At 34.7% G+C, this 15,569-nt stretch overlaps 1 protein-coding gene across 2 annotated transcripts in view; it reads left to right on the top strand.

Moving 5' to 3' along the window:
* FUT8 (fucosyltransferase 8) overlaps window positions 1-15,569 on the top strand; it is a 212,372-nt gene that overhangs the window by 152,774 nt on the left and 44,029 nt on the right. The gene's annotated exons all lie outside the window — the stretch shown is intronic.

The following is a 15,569-nucleotide window of genomic DNA, read 5'->3' as shown; positions in this document are numbered from 1 at the left end:
TTGCTCAATATAAGGCAGACGTCTTTGTTGTTGCGCCTTGAACATCTCTTTACTTGTGTGGGAAATAAGAGCAATGGTCCTATAGTTACTACACTCCTTGGCGTCTCCTTTCTCGAAGATTGGGGTGTATATTTGAACGTTTCCAATCTGTAGGACATTGTTTTGTTTTTCATATTTTTTTGACATATTCTTGTGATGATTTTGACAGATTCAGCCTCTGTGACTTAAAATAATTCTATCGGTATCCCATCTACCCTTGGTGACTTGTTTCTTTCCAATCCTCTCAGGGCAGCTTTCATTTTGCTCTCTACAGTTACAGGTTCTTCCTCATAGGAATCTTCTGCAAAGGTATCGGTCATACTTTTGTCTTTTCTGTACAGGTTTTCGATATATTGTTTCTGCCTTGTCTTTCTTTACTTCTGATCAAATAATGTGCTTCCTTGGTGGTCTTTCAGCATTCCTAATCTAGGTTTGAATTTCCCTTACATTTTAAAAATCTTTTGGTAGAGACCTCTTGTTTCTCCTTTTTTGTTGTTCTCTTTTAAGTTCTCTTTGTCCTATGCGATAATGGTTGAAAACTACATTCAAGATTCTAACCCTGCTCTTCTCATCTTTTACCTTTGTCTCTCGCCTGTCTTTAACAAATTTTAATGTTTCTTCTGCCATTCATCTCAATTTTTCTTTCCTCTTTATATCTGGCATTGTCTTTTCACCTTCTTCCCTAATGATATTCTCGTTTTAGTCCATAGTTCTTCTGGTTCTCAGTCAATTACGTTTAACAGTATAAATCTGCTTTTTACGTGGACTTTAAGTCCGTCAGGAAAGTTACTTACATTATATTTTGGCACTACTATTCTTTCAGCACTCTTCTTCAGCTTTTCTCTAATGTTTGATATAAACAGTTTATGGTCATGATGACAACCTGCTCCTGGTCTTGTTTCGGCAGAAAGAATACTGCTTCTCCACTTCCTGCTTCCAACTACCTAGTCTATTTCTATATTGGCCATCTGGTGGCAAGGGTAGCTTTCATGAAATGAAAGAGGAGATTGCTCCACTAGAAGTTGATGAAGGATGAAGGTGGCAATAGGAAGTAAAAAAAGAAAATTTATTAAAAGTAGTTTTCTAAGCATTATAAAAAACTGCATTATCTTGAATTCTTATAGGTTTTATAGAACCCTTACAATATAGGAGCATAGGTCTGATTGAATTATTTATTCGTTCATTTATTCAACAAGTATTTGGATGTACTGGGCATTGTGTACATTGCTAGGGGTATAGTCGTAAACCAAACAGACACAGGATGCTGTCTGCCCTCAGGAATCTTAAAGTCTAGTAACATTCTGAGTATCCCTGAATTACACACACACACACACACACACACACACACACACACACACACAGTTTGGTTTAATCCCTACAGTTCTTTGTTTTGATATTTGTATTTCTGATTCATTATTTGGATCTTTTTACTACTTCCCCTATCTCTAGTACACTAATTTTTCCTATAGGCTACTTTACCGCTCCTTTTTAAAAAGATTTTATTATGAAAACTTTCAACATATGTAAAAGTCAGAGACTAGTGAACCCCTGTGTACCCACTACCCAGCTAACAATGATCAATTGATGATCAATTTTGTTTCATCTGTACTGCTACCACTCCTTACTGTCTCCAGGATCATTTTGAAGCAAATTTCAGATATTTTATTGTTTCATTTGTAAATATTTCAGAATGAATTTCTAAAAGATAAAGATATGTTTCCAAAACATAACCACTTAATATTATCATACCTAAGCATACTATAAATAGTTTTTTCATATCATTAAATAACCAGTCATTGATCAAATTTCCGTAATTATCAAAAACATTTTAATGTGCTTTTAAAAACATTACCTGCAGAGGGATTCTGACAAGGTGGCACAGTAGGAAGAACCAGAACTGTCTTTTCCCACCTCAACAACAATGCCCTGGCAGAAACTGATATAACTCTTTTGGAACTGAAGTCTGTTGAAGGCTTGTAACATCCAGGGGAAAGCTTGTATGGTAGTTGCAGTTAATTTTGGTCAATTTCCACTCTGCGCACAGTAACAGCCATCTGTGTATATATTCCTGAAATGCAAGGATGGTTCAACATACAAAAATTGATCAATGGGATATGCCACATCAAACAAAATACACGAAAACACCACATGATCACCTCAATTGATGCAGAAAAAAGATTTGACAATTCAACTCCTTTTCATGATAAAAACACTCAACAAAGTAGGACTACAAGGAAACTACCTCAACATGAGAAAAGTGTGGGTTTTTTTGTATATTGATTTTGTATCCAACAACTTTGCTAAACTCACGTATTAGTTCTAATAGCTTTTTTGTAGATATCAGATTTTCTACATAGATTATCATGTTATATGCAAATAAACATTTCTTCGTTTCCAATCTGGATGCCATTTTGCAGTAGTGTTTTAATAGCTATTCACCTTAATTAAATAGTATAATTTACTGTTAGCATACGTACAGTAAACCAAAAATTTAGTTAGTTCTTTTTAAAATCCTTGTCAAAGTCTGATTTGCGACTTTAAGTCTACAAGAGGGGATTTGAAGCATCTGTGCTAATATATGCACTTTTCGTTTTACCTCATCTTTGATTTCTTGCAGGTAGGGAGAATATAAGGGTTAATAAAATTTTCTTTTAGTTCATAATTTTCTTCTGTTTTACTCTACAGAAAAATTCTACTGGTATATTTGGGTTACTGTTGTCATGTCAAGAGGCTCTAATAGCCAGAAAGATTAAGATGCAGATAGACAAAAGAAGCACATAAAGATTTCCGTATAGAGAAGTAAGAAGTCACTGACTGCATTTGAATGGGTAGAGACAGGTCATTATTTTTATCATTGCTTGTTACTGTTTTCTCTCAACTATTTGCTGTTTTGCCATAATTACTGTATCTTCTATCTTTTTATTTTTTATTTGTCTATTTTTAAGTAACTTTTTTTTAAATTGGGGAATATTGGGGAACAGTGTGTTTTTCCAGGGCCCATCAGCTCCTAGTTGTTGCCTTTCAATCTAGTTGTGGAGAGTGCAGCTCAGCTCCAAGTCCAATTGCCATTTTCAGTCTTTAGTTGCAGGGGGCACAGCCCACCATCCCATGTGGGAATTGAACTGTCAACCCTGTTGTTCAGAGCTCACGCTCTAACCAACTGAGCCATCTGGCGGTCTCCCTTCTATCTTTTTATTGGCATAACCATTGCTCATTGTTAGAAAGCTATATCACCTATGAAAATCCAACACTTTTATATGCACACATGCCATCATTTCTTTTATCAGTTAAAGCATATCAGATTGTTGGAGGAATTCTAGTTAATGTTCTGCCAATGAAGTAACCCAGGGACTTGGGATATTCCTCTTGCTCAGATCTACCTGAGGCTGGTGGGTTTTTTTGTGTGTGTTTTTTTTTTTTGGGGGGGGGCATTGCTTATTTGGAGGGATTTTTTGGTTGGTTTTATTCTGTGCTTTGGTCTGAATTCTCTTCCCTGGAGTAGCTCGACTTGCTGGGTTTGGAAGTGTTAGAGCTAGTAAAGGGGACCATATCTTGAAGCTGCAAGTTTCATCAGAAATAAAGAAAGGGGTTGTTATAGTATGCCTTGTGAGAAGGTTGATTGTTTAAAGGGTTAGGGATAGAATAGATGACCATGTTTAGCTTTGCAACCAAAGGACCCAGGGCTCTGTCCCTCATACTTACATAATGGATGAAAAAGGAAATAAAGCTGAACCCCAAGAGAAAGCTTTTGACTATAAGGAGTCTTTCCTTTGTTCAAAGCCTATATCCCATAGAGGCATTAAATAATTTCTTTAAGTGTTCATTACCTGAGTTCTTCAAACAAATCTTATCTGTTCATTTTACATAAGAAGATACAGTACCATATTGTTCTCAAGATTCAAATTATTGAATAAAAATTGTTTTATCATTTTAAAAAGGAACTTACATGAGTAAATGCCACTGGAAATCCAAAGTCATTAGTTTGCCAATAAGTAAATACCATTACAGATGTGAGTTAAATGTGCATTAAATATTTGAAAATATGTTGGGCTTAAAATATGGGTTTCTGTTTCTGGGTAAGATGTAGTAAATACATCATAGCTATTCTTCCTGCTAATTCCAACAAAAAGAAGTCCTGTACAAAGTGAATTTCCTGTGTTTTGTTTGTTTGTTTGCTTGTTTGTTTTGCCTCCTGTGTATTCCAGTTGGGGGGTATTAGAGACTACTTCAACCTAGAAATACCAGTGAATGGAGCCAGAAAAAAAAAAAAAACTTTATTTTATTTTATTTACCCTATTCTAGGCAAACATCAAGGAAAAAGTTGCTCCCCTGCCATGCAATGAGTGCACCCCTACCTCTCCCAAATGGTGTTAGCGCTTCAGAGACTGGACAAGGCCCTGTCCATTGCCTCACTGCAATAATGAGGCAGTTCCCATCCCTGTCCCAGGTAGACTAGAAGTAGGGTTAGGAAGAGGAGGAAGTTAGAGAAGGGGATTTTAAAAATCTGTTCGAAATCCCAGGCAGACCTCTGAACACACATACATGAACTGATCAGAATCAATACAGAAAAAGGCTTGAGAACTGAACTGTGGTGTAATATACCACCCAGGCTTCAGACTGGCGTCTGGATAACCTACAAGTGGGACAGAACAAAATAACACTGAAAAGGCTTTAACAATTAAATTGATATTTGAGCCACAGCCCATAAAAGTGAACTAGGAATCTAAACAGTTTGATTGCCTACTAAAATAGAAAGTACAGTCTCATAACATAATACTCATTATCATACCAGGAAAATCTTAATTCAAATGACAAAAGATAATCAGTAGACATCACATTGAGATGACACAGATGTTGGAATTACCTGACAAGGATTTTAAAGAAGCTATAATAATAAAAATGCTCCAATAAGCAATTACAGACTTGAAACGAATGAAAAAAAATTAGAAAGTCTCAGCAAAGAAATAGATGATGTAAGGAAAAACCAAAAGGAAATTTTAGAACTGAATAATACAACCATCTAAATAAAAAATTTGACTTATAGTAGAATAACTACAACAGAGGTAAGAATCAGTGCCCTTGAAGTTAGTTCAATAGATATTGTCTAATTTGACAACACAGAGAATAAATATTGAATAAAAAAAAGTAAACAGCCTCAGGGACCTTTATGGCAGTAACAAAAATTTTTTTGTGTTTGTATCTTGGGAGTCCCAAAAGGAGAAAGAAATAAGAATGAAGGTTTGAAGAAAAAACTGAAAACTTCCTAATTTAATAGATCATTCTGATGGAAAATAAATAAGGAAGTAATGGCCTTAAATGTCACGTTAGATCAAATTGATTTAATAGACATTTATAGAACATTTCATCCAAGAACTGCAGAATACAGGTAATTTCAAGTGTACATGGATGGACATTCGAACATTCTCCATAAATTCAAGAAGATTGAAATCATATCAAGCATATTTTCTCACCACAATGGCATGACTGGAAATCAACTACAGGAAGAAAACAGAAAAAAACACAAAAACATGGAGACTAAATATCATGCTACTAAACAACCACTGGATCAAAAAGGAAATCAAGGGGTGGCCAGTTAGCTTAGTTGGTTAGTACGTGGTGCTAATAACACCAAGGTTGCCGGTTCGATCCTCACATGGGCCACTGTGAGCTGTGCCCTCCTTAAAAAAAAAAAAAAAAGGAAATCAAACATTACCTTGAGACAAATGAAAATGAAAACACAACTTTTCAAAATGTGTGGGGTGTAGCACAAAACAGTGAAAAGAGGGAAGTTCATAGTTATACAGGCCTACCTTAAGAAATAAGAAAAATCGCAGATAAACAACCTAACTTTACCCCTAAAGAAACTAGAAAAAGAAAAACAAACAAAACTCGAAGTAAACAGAAGGAAGGAAATAATTAAGGATCAGAGAGGAAATAAATGAAACAGAAATTTAAAAAAACAATAGAAAAGATCAGTGCAACTAAGAGCTGGTTCTTTGAGAAGAACAACAGAATTGACGAACCTTTAGCTAAACTCATTAAGGAAAAAAGAGAGACCCAAATAAATAAAATTATAAACGAGATTACAACCAACAGCACAGACATACAAAGAATCATTAAAGAATACTACGAACAGTAATATACCAGCAAATTCAACAATGTAGAAGAAATGGATAAATTTCTGGAAGTAAATAACCTTCCAAGATTGAACCAGGAAGAATTTGAAAATCTAAACAGACCTGTTACTATTAAGGGAATTGAAGTAGGAATCAAAAAACTCCCAACAAACAAAAAGTCCAGGAGCACGTGGCTTCACAGTCTACAGGTTTTATAAACAACCTACAGGTAACATTGGACTTAGTAGTGAAAGACTAAATGATTTTCTCCTAAAATTAGGAATGAGGCAAGGATGTACACTCACCATTCCTATTCAGCATAATCGTAGTGGAAGTTCTATGCAGTGCAATAAGGCAAGACAAAGAAATAAATGGCATACATACTAGAAAGAAAGAAAACTGTCCCTATTTGCAGGTGACGTGATTGTCTATAAAGAAAATCCCAAGTAACCTACCAAACAACAACCACATGACAATAAAACTCCTAGCACAAATAAGTGAATTTAGCAAATTTGTAGGATATATGACCAGCACACAAAAATTAATTGTATCTCTACATCCTAGCAAAAAACAATCGGAAACCCAAATTGTAAGACACACTGCTGTTTACAGTCGCTCCAAAAAATGAAAATGCAATACTTAGGCAAATGTACTTATATTAATAAAATGCTGATGAAGTAAATCAAAGAAGACCTAAATGAATGAATGGGTATATTGTGTTCATGGGATGGAAGACAACATAGAAAAGACGTCAGTTCTTCCCAAATTGATTCATAGGCTTAACACAATTCCAAAATCCCAGCAAGTCCTTCGTGTGTGTGTGTGTGTGTGTGTGTGTGTGTATAGATACATTTTCCCAAAAAAAATTTATATAGAAAGGCAAAGCAACTAAAATAGCTAAAGCAATTTTGAAAAGAATGAAGTTGGAGGAATCACACTTTCTAATTTTAAGACTTGCAATTACAGCTATAATAATTAAGATAGTGTATGGTATTGGAGGAGGGGTAGACATATATATCAATGGAAGAGAATAGAGTCCAAAATAGACCCATACAGATACGCTAACTTGTTTTTTTTCCCATTGAGATGAAATTTACATAACATAAAACTAACCATCTAAAAGTGAACAGTTCAGTGGTATTAGCGCATTTATGAGACTGCAATCACCACTTCTAACTAGTTCCAAAATATTTCATTAACTCAAAAGTAAAATCTCATACCCCTTAAGCAATTATTCTCCATTCCACAATTCTACCTTCTCTCAGTTCCTGGAAACCACCAATCTGCATTCTCTATGGATTTACCTATTCTAAATATTTCACATAAACAGAATCATACAATATGTGACCTTTTCTGTCTGGCTTCTTTCACTTAGCGTAATGTTTTCGAGTTTCATTCATGTTGTATCATCTATTAGTACTTCATTCCTTTTTATGGCTGAATAATATTTCATTGTATGTGTATACCAAAACTTTTGCACCCATTCATTTGTTAATGGATATTTGGGGTATTCCACCTTTTGCTATTTGAGAATAGCACTGCTATATGGACATAATCTTCTACGTGTATCTGAGTATCTGTTTTCAGCTCTTTTGAGTATATTACCTATGAGTGGGCAATTGAGAAAGGTGCAAAAGCAATTTAATGGAGGAAGCATAGGTTTTTTTCAATAAATAGTATTGAAATAATTGGACATCTCATAGACCAAAAAAAAAAAGGAAGAAAGAAAGAAAGAAATGAACCTTGACCTAAACCTCACACTTTATGTAAAATTAACTCAAAATGGATAGTAAATCTGACAGATAAAATAAATGTGACATGTAAAACTATAAAACTTTTAGAGGAAAACATTGTAATAAATCTTTGTGACTTTGGCTAAAAGTTGTTAAATATGACACCAAAAGAATGGTTCATAAAAGAAAAAAATCAGTAAATTGAGTTTTATCAAAATTAAAAACTTTTGATCTGTGAATGACCATGTTAAAGAGAGAAAAGACAAGCCATAGACTGGGAGAGACAAATCTTTGCAAATCACATATCCAAAAAATCACATATCCAACAAAGGTCTTATATACAGAATGTATTAAGAAGTCTCCAATCTCAACAGAAAGAAACATTCAATTTAGAAAATGGGGAAAAATTTTGAAGACAATTTAACCAAAGAGAATATATGGCTAAAATGAAAAATACCAAGAACGTGGAGCAACCAGCTCTCATACTCATGTAAAATGGTACAGCCATTCTGGGAAACAGTTTGGCAGTTTGCTGTAAAGTTCAACATACCATTACCATATGATTCAGCAGCTATTCTGTATATTTATCCAAGAAAAGTGAACTCATGTCCACATAAAAATCTGTACACTCACATGCATAGCAACTTAATTTGTAATAACCAAAACCTGAAAACACTCCAAATGTCCTTCAGTGGGTGAATAAACTCTGGTACAATCCATGAACAGAATACTACACAGCAATAAAAAGGAATGAACTATTGAGACACATAGTAACTTGGGTGGATCTCAAGAGCATTATGCTAAGTGCTAAAAAAGCCAATTTCAAGAGGCTAAATACTGTCTGATTCCATTTATAACATTCTCAAAATGGCTAAATTATTGTCATGGAGAACGACAGATCCTTGGTTGGCAGGCATTAGGTTTGAGGAAGGCTGTGACTCAAAGGGGGCGGGGTGTAGTGGAAGAGGATTTCTTTGTTTTGATGCAACAGTTTGTATCCTGATTGTGGTAGTGGTTACATGAGTCTGTACATGTTATAAAATTTGATCATACTGTACTATAAAAGAATGCATGTAAAAACTGGCTAAATCCAAATAATGTCTATATTTTAGTTAGTAATATTGTGTAATATTAATTTCCTAATGTTGGGTAACACTTTATGGTTAAGTAAGATGTTCTCCTTGGGGAAAGCTTTGTACTGTTTTATGCAATTTATTGTGGGTCTTAAATTAGTTACAAATAAATAGTAAAAACAGTGTTAAAGATTTTGAAAGGTAAAGAAAATAACGTGAAATGGTTAGAGCACTGTTAAACCGAGGCAGTGAGAAAAGTGGTTTTAAGAGTGGTTTAAAAGTGGTTTTTTTGTTTTGTTTTGTTTTTTAAAATAATATAATAAAAGAACGGGGGTTTCCAAAGAAATTTATGCTCAGCTAACAGTGGATTCTCAATACATGGCTAGCTAGCTGCATGGAACAAAGCCTCTGTTGAGGAGAAGAGGTAGCAAGAATTGACTTTTGGTTTAATTTTTGTTGATGGTTTGATTTAAAAGCCAGTGAGTAGACAAGTGCTGTAAGTACCATTACTACTCCAAAGAATGGCACTTTGCTGAATGGAAGAGCTGGCAAAACAGTATAAATTACTCTGACTTTTATTTAAAACAAATATCTGCTCAGCCTTTGCACAAGAACAAAAAAGTTTCATCCAGTGTTTCTCTTTTGTGTCTTACCTGCTTCATCTTTTGATCCTGTATAAGACAGGGCTGGCAGCCAATCCAGAGCTTGCTTTTACTCTTCTCCTTTTTTCTCCCTTTTCCCTTCTTCCTCTTTCCCTTTCTTCTCTCCTTCTCCTTCTCTCTTCCCCCTTTCTCCATGCTACTTCCTCCTCACCCCTTTTCCACTCCCTCCTTTTTATTTTTGACCTGTATTTTGGTTTTGAGGAAAGAGAGCCTAGTGGGGGGTCCTGTTAAGTATTATAAAATAAGAATGGAGGACTTTTCTGAAATTCAACCTTAATTTTGTAAGCATGCTGTTTTTAACCCCACCATTTAAGCTGGTTCTGAAACTTAGGTATCAGGCTGTAAACTTACGGAGAAAAATTAAAGATGCTCAAGGAGATGTATACATTTATGTAGGATTGGCAGAATCTGGCTCCTCAGGTAGCTTTTCTTTTCTAGCCTTGGAGTTTTGTTTACCTTAGATTCTTGAATGAGAATTATATTTGGATGCATCTCATGCTTTATCTGCCTGTCCTTTGTGCCCCTTATGGTAGTAGAAAATATTACCAACGTTGACCTGGTGTATACATCTCTTGAACTGAAGGCAGAAGTTTTTTAAAGACCACTTGGAATACCCAGGGATGACAGAATACTATCTCAGAGACCCTTACTGGAAGAAATGTACCATATTTATTTGTTACAGTCTACTGAATTTGTAGAATTTCCATCCCTTTTTTTTCTTTTTCTTTTTTATTAATGGCTTTAAAATATTCGATAGAGACTTCTAGGCAAATAGCATAAGTTTTAAAAATGTATTTGAAGTAAGCCAGGTGTTGCTTTACTTCCCAAGATTAGCTTTCTTCTTCTGTAACTGTAGAGTAACTATCTGCCTTTGCTTCAGTCTGCCAGGAGAACAGTCTGTAAACTATGTATCTTGATATCTTTTCTCCATTAAACTTTTACAATTAAAACTTTATAAAACACACACAGGGAAATTGATTTCCTGAACCACTTAGTGGCCTACTTGTTCCTCAGCTGTTGTGTTGTCCTTACTACTGCAACCGATTATTCTTTGCCAGAGGAATAGAAAGGACACCACAATACTATCTCAACTTTGATATGAAAATACTCTTGTTTAATATGGTAAGAAACAATAATTTCCGGTCTTGGCTTTTAAAAATGAGAATGCTTTTTAACTTTGTCTTTCAAAGTTATTTAACTATGCCCAGTCTTCATTTTAATTACCACTATGCAGTACTTTGTTTGCTTCATTACCTTTTCTGCTTTGGTTTTGAAAATAATTTTAGAAAAATAAAATCAGATTATTTCTGATACAATGAAATGCTTTCACATACTATTAATGAATATTTTCTTCATTACCAACACAAAGATAGATGTTGTAAATCTTTTAAAACAAACAAAAACTGTTCAGTCTTGTGATTAGAGCAAAGAGCACAATAAAATTTAACTTGCCTGGCTTATTCCTTTGCTTTTACTGACCTCTCTGTATTGGAAATAGGAGCTATGTAGATTAACTTTTCCCTATGGAAGGAATGTTGTTAGGTGCTGGAAGGATCCCCAGGATTTGGATTTTTTAATCCTTAAATGTAAGATGTGAAACCATAAAACAAATAGAAGTACACATAGGGAAAAGGCTCCTTGACATTGGTTTTGGCAAGGAGTTTTTGGATATGACATCAAAAGCACAAGCAACAAAAGCAAAAGTCAACAAGTGGGAATACATCAAACTAAAAAGCTTCTGCACAGCAAACAAAACAATGAACAAAATGAAAAGACAATCTATGGAATGGGACAAAGTATTTATAAACCATGTATTTGATTAGGGGTTAGCACCCAAATATATAAGGAAATCAACTAAATACCATGTTTCCCCGAAAATAAGCCCTAGCCCGATAATCAGCTCTAATGCGACTTTTGGAGCAAAAATTAATATAAGACCCAGTCTTATATTGTAGTAAAATAAGACCCGGTTTTATATTAATTTTTACTCCAAAAGATTCATTAGAGCTGATTGTCTGGCTAGGTCTTATTTTCAGGCAAACATGGTAGCAAAAAATAATAATAACCTTATTAAAACATGGGCTAAGGGCCTGACTTGACATTTCTCAAAAGAAGACATACAAATGGTCGACAGATCATTACTCATCAGGGAAATGCAAATCAAAACCACAATGAGATATCACCTTACATCTGTTAGAATGGCTGTTATCAAAAAGGCAAAAGGTAAGTATTGAGGATGTGAAGAACAGGGTCCCCTTGTTCACTGTTGGTGGGAATGTAAGTTGGTATAGTCATGGAAAACAGTATAGAGAGTTCTCAAAAACTTAAAAAAAAGAATTACCATTTCTGGATATATATCTAAAGGAAATGAAATCACTATCTTGAAGAGATAGAAATCACTGTTTTGTTGCACCCCCATATTCATTGCAACAATATTCATAATAGCCAAGATATGGAAACAACCTAGGTGTCTGTCAATTGATGGATGACTGAATGAATAAAGAAAATATGATTACACAAACACACACACACACACACACACACACACACACACACAATGGAATGTTAATCAGCCATAAAATAGAAGAAAGTCTTGCTATTTGCAACATGGATGAACCTGGAGGACATTATAGTAAGTGAAATAAGACATAGACAAGTACTGCATTTTCTTCCTTATATGTGCAATCTAAAAAAGTCAAATGCATAAAAGCAGATAGTAGAACAGTATTTACTAGGGACAGGGAGGTGGGGTAAATTGGAGAGATGTTGATCAAAGGGTACAAAGGTCACTTATGTAGGATGAATAAGTTCTAGAGATCTAACGTACAGCTTGGTGACTATAGTTAATAATACTGTATTGTATAGTTGAAATTTGCTAAGAGAGTTGATCTTAAGTGTTCCTATCAAAAAATAAATCGTAACTATGTGAGATGACAGATAAGTTAATTAGCTTGATTGCGGTAATAATTTCATTATATACATATAATATCATGTTGCGCACAACATACACAACGTATATACAATTTTTATTCATCAGGGTTACGTCCATAAAGCTGGGGGGAAATGACCAGGTAAGTGCTCTGAGCCTGCACTTCTTGTGCATCTTGTATTGAAGACATCATGGGGGGATGGATAAGAGCCAGGTAATGAATTGACAGATTCTAAATTCTGGCTTTCAGTTTATTTTTGTGACTATGGACTTGACATCACATTTGTCTCCATACATGCAATTCAGTTGAACTAATAGTTTAGTAAGTATTTCCTCTTTGCAAGAGTTTATATTGACTAAATGTTTTGTTGCTATTGTTAGTTTAGTCTTTTCCTGCAATGTTTTGGTCTGTAAGTAACTCTGGGCAGAGAAATGAGAGAAATTACATTGTGGCTAGAAGATTTTTCTCTGAAGAATCTTTGTGTATATGGAAAATCTAAATAGTCATGGCAGAACGCTTTATCTGAGATTTAATTTAAAAGCCATGGAATCAGTACTATTTTGTAATATTACATCAAGTCACAATTAACTACTAATTTACTAAGTGAAGGCAGTGGAAACCGCTAAATCCTAGCAGTCAGTGGCTAGGTAATATAATAATGGCTGTGGTTTACTAGTCAATTCACTTTTTTAGCAGAGTTTCTACTTTGCTATTATAGAAAAGAATAAGAAATTAAGCTGACTTCCTAATTTGAAATATGTCCATTGGTAACTTTTCATATTTTAACCAAAGTAAAAGACTAAGATATTTCAGCATTATGATAGCATTTAGTGAATTAATAATCACTTAGGTTTAAGAGATACTGCTTCCTTTAATATGCCATTTTAGTTAGAGACATACTTTTAAATATACTTCCTAATGTTGGTTTATAGGACAGTGAGAACAAATACAGCTTTTAGTTCTATTGAGATGGGAACTCAGATTCTTGGAAACTGACAGTATCAGAAGAAATGCCTCAGATAGTATTAAAAAAAAAACTGAAAGGGAAACGGAATACAGAAGAACCCAATTTTATCTTAAATCCTCATTTCTTGATTTGTATGTACTATGGTGATAGCTTTGCTGCAGAATTATAACTAAAAATGTTACTTATATAGCACTTAGTTTATAAGGGCTCAAGATTGGGGTATCGTATAGCACTAAATACAAAAGGTATTGCACTTATCCAGTGTGAAATAATGTCTCTTGAGATTATGAGGATAAATGAGGTGAGGTATGTTTGACTTAGCTCTGACAAGGGGTTTCCTACAAGGGTCCTTCCTATCAGAATAACTCCCTGCCTAGTATCTCAAGCGTTGTTGCTTTGTTAAATTTATAAACACCTGCTTATTTTTTCTAGATATCGAGTCTGGTGACCCTAATTTTGTGTTAGGAACACACATACTTTTTCTATTTCTCACTGTCTTCCTGCCTTTTATTGAATCTTTTATTCAAAAGATCTGAATTTTCCGTACATTTAAAATTATTTTAGTGAAGGGAAAAAAGTGCTGTGACTCTGAGCTTTGTCAGTGTTTTATTTATTGTTATCATTCCAGTCATTCGTTTTCTCTTACCACTCTCTTCCTTGGAGTCTTCCGTTGGTTACCTTGTATATGTAGACCTTTCTCATTCGAGAACAAAACATAATGGACTTCCCCCCCATTTCTCAGTGTTACCGATGACATAACAAAAATATTTGAGATTCTCTCTTCAGCTTTATTTGAGGCACATTAAGACTCATGAATTAAGCTTCATTTCATAAACTGCCCTCTTCTTTCTCTTATGACTCAGTTCTTGTGGTTGGAGTATTGAGTTCTAATGGAACTCTTAAGAAACACAGTAGATATGTTTTCTTAAATGCAGAAGTTAGTCTTCTTTTAAATAAAAAAGTCTATAGTTTCAAAACTAAAGGTCAGGTGCTTTCATTATTATGTTTCCCCCCCTTTTTCCCCTTAAAAATATGAAGACTAATGTAAGATATAGTAATAGGGGAAACTAGGTATGAGGTATATGGATCGCTGTGCTATCTATGCAGTAATTCTGTACATCTAAAAACTGTTCTAAAAGAAAAAGTTTATTGAAAAATATATGAAGGACATTTTCTTTTTCACTTATATGAATTTTAGAAATATTAAAGTGCTACATATTTCTTACAAAGCATGAAAAATCTGGCAAATGTCAATGTTCTTTATTTGCTTTCTTGATAAACTATTGAGTTAATAATAAAGCTTTGGATCAGTCTGAGAATGTTATTTATTCCTAAGATCTTTGAATAATATTGTACAGAACGTAAATGATGTTGGTCTCCCATACCACATGACATCACACCCCTCTGTCCCTTCAAATCTTCTGTGGCTGTAACAGCTGGAATGGGAGTGGTTATTGCCATGGGCGTCTGCCATGGGTTCAGTCTCAAGCGAAAAGAATCAGCACCGCTGGTACTTGACTGGAGAAGCAGTACTCACTGGATCTTGCTGGATTTTATCTGGGCTGTCTTGGATTCCTAGGGGTCTAACTCTTCAGAAGGCTGTTGATGGTATAGGTTCTGCTTTGATCTAAAAAGCCAGCCTGCACTGGCGTATTTGAATATGAAGGATAACCTCTTCTGAAAGTAACTGTGCTGCATTTCTCCCTCTCAGCTTTTCCTTCAGAATCACTTTATAGGCTCACTGTCCTAGCTTTTATTTCTAGGGCTCTACTTGACAGAACAGATAATATCCCTAGAAAATACCTGCTTGGCAACTGCTTCATTCAAGGCTCATGTAAATTGAAAACTGGTTACCTTGCTTCTTCTTTATGTGGGACACAAGATTCTGTTCCTGACAGCGCCCATTCTTTGTCTTCCCTTGAAGACAAACAGCTTGGAAAACTTCTCAGCCTAAGGAGGCCTTGTCAAAACGAATTTTTATTTGAAGACCTAAGATGCCTAGGGATATTTAGCAACAGCGCATACGAGCCGTATTGAAACTTTAGAATG

The sequence above is a fragment of the Rhinolophus ferrumequinum genome, chromosome 6 (genome assembly GCF_004115265.2).
Source record: "Rhinolophus ferrumequinum isolate MPI-CBG mRhiFer1 chromosome 6, mRhiFer1_v1.p, whole genome shotgun sequence".
NCBI lineage: Eukaryota > Metazoa > Chordata > Mammalia > Chiroptera > Rhinolophidae > Rhinolophus > Rhinolophus ferrumequinum.
The sequence above is the reverse complement of the archived record's forward strand: the minus strand, read 5'-3'. Positions and strand labels throughout refer to the sequence as shown.